Source organism: Empidonax traillii, unplaced genomic scaffold (genome assembly GCF_003031625.1).
Source record: "Empidonax traillii isolate 1590-97213 ecotype Southwest subspecies unplaced genomic scaffold, ASM303162v1 scaffold107:size1083646, whole genome shotgun sequence".
NCBI classification, from domain to species: Eukaryota; Metazoa; Chordata; class Aves; order Passeriformes; family Tyrannidae; genus Empidonax; species Empidonax traillii.
The window spans coordinates 399173-411192 of record NW_020955300.1 but is presented as its reverse complement, the minus strand read 5'-3'; positions in this window follow the sequence as shown (position 1 = coordinate 411192).

Here is a 12020-nt window from a genome sequence, read left to right as displayed (position 1 = left end):
CAGAGAGGACTGCAGTCCAGACTTGCTGTGCACATTATTTCATTCCAGTATCAGTGGACAGAGCTCAACAAAAGTTAATAGCCTCTTTCCTGCTTAGAGCTTATATCAAACACAAGTAATCATCCAATCTGCCCCTTCCCTTCTTCTATTCTTCTTAATCTCTCTTCCCTGCCCATTCTAGCTAAATTCTCCTTCTCTGCCTTCAGACAAACTCAGCCTGAGAAAATTAAATATTTATTCTTTCCCAAGACCTGTCCCCTTGTAACTTAAAGGATGCAAGCACATCTGAAGGCAAACAGATTACAGACTTTCATCTCTGCAGTGTAACATGTGATATTAATCCTTCTTTCCCCTTCCCACAGATCTCTCCATGGGGCAGGGAATAGCCCTTTTTCCGTGTGTTAACAACACCCAGCAAGACGAAATCCTGACTGAGTGTTTGGGCACATACATGCTAAGATGATTTTGAAAACTCCATTGACTGGACTGGAAGACCCAAGACTGGGGTGGAATGTGTAGCCAGCAGGACTCTCCTAACCATGTATGTGCTCCTGCTGCTCCTCCTCTGCTCCAGCTCAGCACCAAGCTTCTCCTACTAGTTTTCTATGTTCAGGGACAACTTCTACAAGGCAGTAGTAGAGGTTCCTCTCTGTCATCATCTTCAGCCATGTCCATATTTTCTTTAGAGCAATAATTAAAACAACATATTCAGCAGCTGGGTTATTTTTTTCCCTAGATTTAATCTGTTCAGGCTCTGATTTACATATTAAAAGCACTAATTAGCCCCTCAGAGTGTCTGAGCACGGATAGTGCAATAACTGGTCATGTAGTCACTAGAGACCACTCCCTAGTGCTTTTGGTAAGATCTCATGTATACAGCCTCAGTCTCTGGATGGCAGGAATGGCCATGTGTAGTGGGTTGTCTGCTTTGTTTCGTAGCATTGAGGGACTGTAGTGCTGGATTGCTTCATTCTTGCATTTTTTCTTCTCTTTGAAGTGTTGTGTTTGATCTGTCTGCTTGTCTGTCAGGTTTTCCCCCTCCCCCATCCCCCACTGCATCATGTGCGAAAGCCTGCGAGAGGACAGACCGCCTTTGGCCAATGCTGGCGCAGAAAATTCCAATCCAATCAAAGGCACAATAGCCTTTTCTTTCAGCTTTGATGCAGCATTCAAATAAACAAGAACTGTGCATTCAAAAAGAAAAAAAAATCAATAACCCTCTGAGCCATTCTTCTGGCTAAGGATATTCGAAGGAATCGTTTAATTTTCTTTGCATGTTTAGTAGTCACCTACAAAATTGCTTAGTGGTCTGGAAGCAATGTTTCATAGCCCCAGGTGACAGGCCTGAGACTGAATCCTTATTGAGCTTGTTTCCAAATCTGCCAGAAGCCATGAAGGCTCTAGGGTGAGAAGAAAGGCTCTCCAAACCCAACTAACAAGGTTTTGATACTCAGCTTCTTACTGCAAATGTGTAAAGACAAGACAAGCACCTCGACCCCCGAAATCACTGTGAATGGTTTTAGAAGATGCAGAAGATCCCACTACTCTGGAAAAGGTACAGGGTTACTTTCCTCACATGTGATGCTGACACATGAACATGACGCTTTTTACTTGGGCTGTTTGTGGGAGCTGTATCACCACATAGCATTGCACTGCATTGCCTCATGGTACCAGGTCCTTTGGAGGGATATTTGCACCATATTTCATCACTTAATTCCTTTAGGAACACAACAGAGCAATGGGACTCCAGGAAGGGACACTTCACCCTGTTCTGAAGAAGCTGTGCCATGGAGCAAAAGAGGTTTTTTAAGCCGATGCTGAGGAGCAAGCAACAACAAACTATCTAAATCAGTTCCCAGGGACTCAAGAGGAGATAAAGTTCTCCTTATTGCTCCACTTATACATCTTAAATAATCTTACATGAATATCTTAACTCCATCACCTTCCAGGCCAAATGGTTTTCAGAGCAGGAACTTGCCTTGAACATCACTTTGAGCAAGTTTTGTAGAATTATAAAATCATTAAGGTTGGAAAATACTTCCAATATCATTAAGTCCAACTAGGAGAAGGAATATTAAACAATATTCTCCTTGCTCTGTTTGCTAGCTGACCAGACAAAACCAGTGATGTTGTTGTGGTTAGCCCCTAAAATAGTTAAGTGTGTGTGAATGGTACTCCTGGGCATTAGAGTAATGCAAGTACTCGGCACAGCAACATTACAAGGCTAGGGAAGGTGGCATGTAGGTAGATAAAAACAAGTCTGGGTAGAAGATCGGGAAAAATGAGTATTCCTCAAAGTTTTCGTCCTGAGTGAAACTTCAGGCTGTGATTCAAATAACGATTTTTATTGCAATTATATTTCTTTGCCTAGAGAAGCCCTAAAGCCTATGAGGAGTTTCAATGCCATAGAGAAAAGATGCAGATGGCATCTACATAAGTACCAGAGGGTCTGGCCAAAAACCAAGGGGAAATTGTCTTGGATGTGCCATCATCTTTGCTAAGTATTTGCTTCATAACAACACTATACCTTTCCAAGAGTCCCATTTCAGAACAGTTTTTTTTTTTAAAAAGCTTGGATTCCACTGTTACCAGGAGCCAAAGCTGCAAGACAGCCCAGGAGACTGTAAAACTATAACTTCTAAAACTGTTGAGTTCTCTTCAAGTTAAAGAGAGGAAATCACAGAGTGGGATGAGGGTCTGGTGACACAACTGTGTAAACCATCCTCTGCTTACAACAGAGGCAGATACCTCTGACATATTTAAAAACTTCATTCAAAGAAGACAAGTCAACAAAATCCATTTGATTTCAACTATAGGCTCCCTGAGGCTATCAGAACAGACCTCTGTCTACTGAGGGAAGGGAGCTGCTTGACTAATGCCAGCTCTTGTGAGATGTCTCTCCAACCTTTAAATGGGTTGGGAATGCTCACAGACATACTATTCTGATTATTAACTTTGAAATTACAGCTGACAGTGCAAACCCCATCATCCATAGTGTGTGTCTCAGTGACTTCAGTAAGAAAGTCCCAGTCACAGCTGGACACATCCCCCAAAGAGAATAACTGTGTTTAGGAACTCCTCCTCCAAGACAGAGCAAATATTGCCTTAAATAGATGAGACCTGATGAGGGTTTAAAAAGAAAAAAGCAACCAACAAACTACAGTTTTGCGGACAAACCTTTGTAAAGCAGTATCTCAGAGACCTCTAGAGGAGAGAAGACCCTCAGTCTCTAAAAAAGGACATAATGTCTTACACAAATCTCCTGTTGAGGAGTGTCTCAAGAATTCTTTGTCAGTTCCTGTGATAATCCAGGCAGCTAAATTTTCCCAAACTTCCCAAAAACTGAAGCCATATATTTTACTTTTAAAAGATTTGTCAGGGAACATAACTGTAGCCAATATTTACTGTTAACTAGAGAACAGATGAAAGGTAGAGTTTTTAGTATGTGCATTCAGTTTGTATTGGCCTAGAGAAGTAGGTTGGAGGGCTCCATATAGCCAATGTTATTAGCTGGCACAAATCCTCCAGGAAACAGAATCACAGAATCATAGAACAGTTTGGGTTGCAAGGGACTTTAAAGAGCATCTGGTTACAATCTCTGTGCAATGGGCAAGGGGACCTTTCACTAGATCAGCTTGCTCAGGGCCCAATCCAATAATAAATTAAACTAAACTAAACTAAAAAATTAAATGAAAATAAATTAATTTTCTTTTAAAAAAGCACCTTTGTGCTTCCCTGAAGCACTTGCCTTAGAAGCTCATGGTCTCATACCTCCTCCTTCCCCTCTTTCTCTTGTGTTTCTATCACCTCCAGATGTCAACTGAGACATTCCCTCCATTCTTAGCTCACTCAAATAACTTCTCCACTTCTTCCCTATTCTATAAATCTTCCTGCTGTCATTCTACCAGTGTCTTCTCTCCTTCCCTCTGATTTCCCAAATAGAATGTATCTGGACTTAATCTTGTTTCTCTGTTTCAGGTCTCTGCAATCTCAGTGTCATTTTCAGTGTCCAGTCCTCTTGTGGGACTGGACACTGTTTTATGCACTGCCTTTTTTTTTGCACTCTTTATGAAGACTGGAGTTTATGAGGCAATAGAAAAGAGAGAAAAGCATGTTCTAATTCCCACTGACAAGGTGTCATAGCAAGCTCTCCTTGCATGCTGTGCATCAAGTCATCATGCTTGGGGTACAGTTGTCTGTAAGCACATTATGAGAGTGTAACTTTGAGAGGGGTAGGGGAAAAAGGCTCATCAAAAGCTTCAGTAGAGAAGTAGCAATCAGCAAGTTTCATTTTATAGCCATCCCTTCTGTCTTCCTAAATTGGCAAAGCAAAACTCAGCTGCCACCAGCAAAACCACATGAATTCTTGCCTTAAAACCACAAAATAGTGTTAAATTCTCAGCTGACTCATGAGCTGCATCAGTTAGACTCACTGCAAAGTATCTACATCAGCCACCACTGTCTTGGCAGAGCTGACCTGACTGTGATGTTTGCGGTCAAGACCAGCTGAGCATCCTGTGATGTAAGATGTGCTGGGAATATTTTCTCCACAAATCAGCTCTATGGTTTCACATCCTGCTCTACATCTCTAGAACTGTTTCTCCCTGAAATTTTCTGTTTGTTGTATGAATTGAAGTCCATGTGCATCCAAAGATGGGATAGCCAAGGCCTAAAATCCCATCACCTGTTTTCAGTCTCATCCTAGAGAGTGTAAGGCTTTCCTTCAATTGCCAGCTGCATTGTTACATATGACATATGTGTAATTTGCTTAAAATAAAACTCAGGCTTAACCACTACTGGTGCTAATTTCTGATTAAGACGTAGGCTTGTGCTGATGATCAGGGAGACTATCCTGTTCTCCATGCTGTGCAGGCCCACTTCAAGGTCTGCAGTCTGGATTGTGCTCATCAGTGAGCTAACAGAGTATCTCTTACCAAGCAGGCCAAAGTCCACAGTGCCACATTTTGGTAACAGAAAGATGTTGCTGAAAATAATTGGGCCTGGCAGCACTCGATTGGTTTCCAAAACCAGTCCATTAGTTCCAAAGCTCACTCAGTGTTTGGTTGCTCTGTCAACCAGCCACATGCCTAGATATTTTGCCCAATTCATCTGGAATGAGCTCGATTTAACAATGTCTATTTGCAACAAGCTGCTTCTGTTAAAAAAAAATCCTTTGTTTTATCCCAGTTACACCTTTTTCCCTTTCTCTCATCAGCTGTGTGGCTGCCAGTGCCCACAGGTATTCCTCAGGGATGTGGCAGGAGACAACAGAACAACTGGCTCCTTGACAAGGGAGAGGTGGCTTGCCAACTGCTTCCCATTGACTGTAGTGTGTGCTTGGCTCTGGGAGGCAAACGCTGCTGCAATATGCTCTCCCTGGAGATATCCATCCTCAAAAATCATGACTACTGCTGAAATATTCACAGATCTCACTGCACTCTGAAAGCATGGAAGTTGAGCATCAGAAGAACCGGTTAAAGACTATGCTTTTAGGTTGCTGGAAACAGTAATACCTGCTTCCTCTCAATACTATTTCTGCAGGTTTTCCGTTGGTTTTCTCTGCATTGAACCCCACATCAGCATTGACCATAGAGACAAGGCAGATCCATGCTCCAGGTGAACACTGTCTTCTGCTTGGGTTTAAAGCATACTCTCCTTGGAGGAATTAAGATTCCCCATTCAAACAAGTTTGCAGACATGTGGCAATGCAACCTTTTTATTGTTGCTTTGCTGGATGTGTCCTTCCTGAAGGTTCAGTCACCTGTAAACCAGTTCTGTTAGCATTAAACACTAACACAGACTCAGACACATCCCCTCTACCTTGGAACACAGAATTAATGGTGTTAGAGATGTCTGATTTAGTCTAGTGACCACAGTCACTAGACTGTGGGTAGCACAGTTACCCTGATGTAACTGCAGGCTCACCACTGCAGTGGAAGCAGAGAATAGTTACTAAATTGAGTTATTTCTCTAAGAGGAGCTTATGGTTGTAATGATTCCTATTAGCGTCCATATTGAAAGAGACAGAATTTACCTACATGAATTGGGTTGGAGAACAGGAGGACACAAACACTGGGACGCATTCTTGCATCTCAAGTATACAACTTTTCAGCAGCAGGAGTGCACAAGTTTTACTGATTATCTCTTATGACCTTAAGAACAAAATAGAGGAAACTGGATTTACTTTCTCGCTCAAAAGGATGCTAAATTCAGTCTCTATTTTTCCCCAGCCTACTTCACCTTGCACTTTTAGATAGAAGTGTTGGTCAGAAAAAGCAAAAATATCACATTAGTGAGAGCCTAAAAGAATTAAATAACTTAATCCTTTATGTCTCAAGGGACATCAGCAACTTTTAATCAGCATGTGAGATATTTCTTTGCACTTGCTAACTAGGCTGGGAGGAAGAAAGCTGGATTTAAGCACAACTGCCCAAGTTCAGCTCGCCCAGCCTCAACTTATGAGCAGTGTTACCAGCCCCTCCCAGTCCATGCTCAAAGAGTTTTGCTTAATTGTCTGCTTCCAAATCCTAAATCCTCTGAGCAGCTCCCACTTTCCTTCCAGCAGACAAAGTCTGGAATGAGGAGTTTGTTTCCGTCTTTTGGCTTACATCGTAGCCAAAAGAGACAGTACAGAGCCCATACCACCTCCGGGCACCAAGAGTCCCCATCTCTGTGCAACATGGGACTGGAGGGGGAAGGGGTTGGCTTTTGCATGATTTTCTGACCAAAATTTCCTTGTGAGGGAGGGAGATGACAGTGCTGGCAGAGAGTTATCCTCTTGGAGCATTTTATCCTTTCGCAAAGCCTTCCCCAAACTGTGTGTGATCCAGCCCTCCAGGACAGCTCACATTTCTGACCAGATTGCACGCAAGGTTCCAGCAACCGCCTGGAAAGTCACTCCAGCAATTAAGTGTTGGTAGATTTTTTTTTTCTTTTTTTCTTTTTTTTTTTTAAATACGAAGGATATGGCCCACTGTGCAGGGTATTGCAGCCACCCTCCCTGTCAGGCCGTTTCACAGTAGTATTGTGGCGCCATGGAGAGGAGCTAATTGGATTTGTTGTCACCTCCCGAAGCTGCCAGGAGCTCACGTCTGCTCTGGTTACAGATGAAGACATCACGGTGACAGGCTTAGAGATGGCTCAGCTGGCATCCTAGGGCCACTAATAGAGCCATGTTGATTTAATGTCCGAGTGGAGAGGTGCAGACAAGCTGTTCAAGTTTTCTATTCCAAACAAAGCAGAGATCTGTTATCAGTTGTCTGTGGATCAGTAAATAAACTTCCATGTGGCTCTCACAGCACCTAACCATTGCTACAGAAGAATGACAAAGTATTTTAACATTGAGATGGTACTTTTAAATGAGAGCACTGTCTCTATGGTTTATATTGCCCTCAGGGAAATCAGTTAATTCCTTCATACATAAATTTTACTTAACTATGTAATTATGGATGAATCCTATTAGTCTTTAAATTGCTCACTAGTTAAAAGGTGTGTGTGTGTGTTTTCTACAGCTCTTTTTTGTGGCATGTACAGATCATCTGCACTTATGAAGATTAAAAGCCTGTTTGGGGATTTTTGTTTGGTTGGTTTTTTCCACTTTTAAGTAAAAGTGTAAAATTTATTAGAAGACTCAAGCATGATTTTTTTTTTTTTTTTTGCCTTTTCTGTATAGTACTATCTACTCAGAGCACAAAACTGGGCTCAGGCAGCGTTCCCTTTATTCTCGACGTCTCTGTCAGCGCTCACCCTGGCCCCTGGCTGCCTGCACGTGGTATCACCCACCTCTCTGCTATGCTCCATATTAAGTGATTACTCGTGCCAGCATGATGAGCATGTGAAAGACAGCTCAGACACAACAGTGTCCTCTGATACCCATTTTCACAGCTCTGAGCCATGGCTGAAGTACAGCTCTGAGTCACATTTTCTAGTTCTCGGTTCCCAGTGCCACATCAGACTTTCTTCCAGCAGCACTCAGGTCCTGTTTATACATCTCAAGCTTAGGTTTCTGAGAGCACCAGAAGCCCTGCTCTTCCCACAGCCACATTTGCAGCCAGATTTTCAAAGGAGCTCAGCATCTCCTATCTTAGTGCCAAAATGAGACCTTTCCCTTGATGGCTCAAGGATAGCAGAACACCTTGAATAATCCAAACAATGCCTAAATCTACAGGCAATTATGAAACAGGTCTATGGTCATTAACACTTCTGGTACTTCCATTAGTCCTGTTCTTTCATTGCCACAGGTACCCAATATCACATGGGGCCTGAGCAGGCTGAGAGAAGTATTCAGGGGCCAGGACAAAGGGCAACAGCATTTCTCTGCTCTGTCAGTACCAGATGTAAGCCAGATGGAAAGATGAAGACCCTGCCACGAAGCTAACAGGCAGCAAACCTGTGAATAAAAGCAAAGCAGGAGAGAGACAAGGACCCCGCCATTAATACTTGACTACAGCAGTTCTTGTTCATAGACTGAGGGATTTGGTGAATGACACTGCTGTTATACCACTTGTCCAGGCATAGTAGAAATGTGATGTAACTTGTTCCAAGGCCTTCATCAGCCCATCAGCAAAGACAGGAGCCCAGATTTGGAGCACTGGCTCAAACTGCCAATATCCACCGCTTCCTCCTCAAACAGTTGTTTCCTGGCTGTCCTTATCCGAAGAGTGAGCAAGACCTCTGTGCTACTCATAGCATGACAAAAAAAGCCTCAAACAAACGATGCCAGAAAAATTGGACAGACTGACAGCTCTCTCCTCTCCCTCTGAGGGCTCTGCTGTGTCTGGGGCACTTGACCTTAATGGAAGGTTCAAGTGCCAGCCCTTCCTCATTGCTTTCAGTAGAAGTCCTGCCTGGCCACGCGTGGCCATCCACACCCTTGGCTGACCCCAAACACAGGGTTTGAGATAAAGACAGTTTAATAGGGAAAGCAAAAGCTGTGCACACAATCATAGCAGAGCAAGGAATAAGTTTATAGCTTCCCATGGTCAGGCAGGTGTTCAGCCATTCCCAGGAGAGCAGGGCCCCATCTCGCACAGAGGTTGCTTGGGAAGACAAACGCCATCACTCCAAATGTCCCCCTCTTCCTCCTTCTTCCCCCCACTTATATACATGGTCTAGAATATCCCTTTGTTCCGTTTGGGTCACCTGTCCCAGCTGTGTCTCCTCCCAACCTCCCATGCACCTTCAACTTCTTCACCAGTGTGGCAGTACCAAAAGCAGAGAAGGTCTTGGCTCTTTGTAAGCCCTGCTCAGCAACAACAAAAACATCTTCATATTATCACCCCTATATTCAGCACAAATCCAAAACACAGCCCCATACCAGACCCTCTGAAGAAAATTAATGCTACCCCAGTCAAAACCAACACACTGTTTCATTTGGTGGTGCTCAGGTCACTCTTCACACACCCCAGTCGGACTGTGGAGCCAGTGAGTGGTAGATGGACTAAGGTAGCTCTGAGAAACAAACACTGGGGAGTGAAATGGTCACCAGAAGAGGGAAAGAACCTTCTGGTAGCAAGGGTCTACCTCTTTACAGAGACAGATGGCCAATTAGTTATCCAGTAGATATGTGGAGATAATGAAGAGGCCCACTGGAAAACCATTCTGAAAATTTACATCTGACCTTAAAATATGGTCATCTTTTGCATGTTGTCCTCTGGTGTGTAGATGAAGCTTCCACAAAGTTCAGTGAAAACAAAGGAAAGCCTTTGACAAACTGCCTGCAAGTCCAAGCCAGAAGCTATTTCGAGAATGGTTTCAAGGACACAAGCATAAGTAGGTTTTGATGACTTTGAAAACTCAGCTGTGTTCCCTTTCTAAGGAATGCAGATTGGAATTTTCTATGGAACTGCACAAAGGGACACAGAACAGTTGGGTGATGATGACAGGGCAAGCTTAGACTCAATCCTCCTCACCCAGTGGGGCAACTGCTGTCTGAAATCCTGTGGAAAGTCACCCCCTCCTACAAGGTGACCTCTCACACCTCCAAACTGCCCTTTTCATGCAGTATTAGAGGCATATTTTTCTTGCCAGGCAATAGATTTTCATCTCGAGCACATCTTCATTTTTCTGGCACAGCAGAAACTGTACTTGGAGAAATTGTCCAAAAGGGACACCACAATTGTACCCTTTTTTTTCTGAAGGGAAACCTCCTATCCGGTTACCATTGTCAGTAATTTCTACTGACACTGATAGTCTGAAGAACTTGGACAGATTTTCCCTCTCTTCTCTCTAGGCTTCAGTTCTGTTGTCTTTTGATAATCTCCCCCAAAGCTGTTAGGACAAATGATTCCAGCTTCATCTACATTGCCTCATGTTAAATGAGCTAATTTTCATGTTGTAGAGTCACTGAAAAGATTAAACAAAGCCACCCGGCTGGAGATATGGTGCACTACTCCAGATTTTTCAGGCTAACAATTTCTTCTGAAAAAATAATTCAAAAGGATTTGGTCTGAGATCTGGATTAAATTAATTGAGATAATTCTGGCTCCCAAGGACTGTCTGGGATGTTTCCTTTCCTTTTAAGGCATAAGTTAAAAAGAGTGTTAAAAAGAAAGCGTAAGAAAACCGCAGCTCTGGATATAGTACACAGAGAGAAATGCAACAGCTAGGGCAGATAAAATTACTATTTTAGCTTCTACCTGCTGGTCTCCACACCAGTTGTAGACTTAGCTGAGAAAACAGTTAGCAGCATAAACCTTGGCTAAGAGGGCAATACACTCCATGGTGCTCAGTAAGTAGCAGACTTCAAATTCCCACATTTGTAATGGCCAGAAGCAGTGTGAAAAAACCCCACAAGCAATCTCTGAGCAGCAGGTCTCTTCTTACACCTGTGTGCTAGCTGCAACTACCTATTCCAGGGCTGCAGTACACATGCCAGGTCCATACATAGGTTTGCTGTAGCTTTTTTCTTGGACCTGACCCCATACTCCCAGTGTCACCTTACTAATTTGGCTGGCTGTGTCCAGCCAGTCTCTGTCTTGGACAAAAGGCCAGCACGGTCCCTCACTACAGGACACACCTGGCTCTCCTTTCATTTGTGTCCACTAAACCCCAGAAATCCTAACAGAGAGTAATTGGTATCTAGGCAGTAGCTTCATGTGTGTTGGTACAGACTGCACTGGCTGTGTCTGGAATTCAGTTTAAAGTTGAGTAGCCAGAAACCAGCACCATCAGCGAGAAGGCTGGACAGGAAGAACAATACCTGAATGAACAAAACTATCTAGTATCAATCCTTGTACTACAGGATAGCACTTCTACATAATGCTAAGGAGGGTGAACCCAGCTCATTTCCAGCTTCCCAATCTCTTTTTTCTGTGAATGAAGTATTAAACAAAAGATCATGAGACCTTCTTTCTGACTATAATATGCCGACTATTTCATGTTTATCTAGATTATTTTGCTTTTATTTGCAATGATGTCTGATTCCAAAGCTCTCCTGTAAAATTCAGCACTACTGTTCCTCCTTCTTCGTAGGGTTTTACCAGTCAGGGCTCCTCTAAATTTCTCTTTCCTGCAACGACAAAACCCAGGCATCCTCTGCCAAAACTAGGACAAGTCTAAAGAGAGACCACTTCTTTTCTACACAGGTAGTTCAAACAAGTGGGTTAAGATTTAATCACAACAATAGCCATGTATACTTAATGTATTTATTCCTGCAAGTTTACTCTAGAGCCAGAATCAACAAAAAGCTGCTTCTCTTCAATAAAAATGAGTTAATTTTCACCCCCCCAAATGCTTTTTTCTCAGATTTAGCAGTTAATCCAGTGTTCACTTGGACAAGGTCCCAATTGATCCAGTATCCCTGACTCATCGCTGTCAAGCTGCCTCTCCAGGCAAGTGAGACCTGTCTGCAAATAGACATAAATGTAGTAAGCAAGAACTCGCTGCAGTGGCCAGAACACACAGTGTGACAGAAGCAGGCTAGGACAGCTGATCAAAGTACATCACTAAGCATAAGTGATCATCTGCTAAAGTCTTGAATAACTAGTAATATGAGAATCATAGGAAAAGAATCCAAGCAG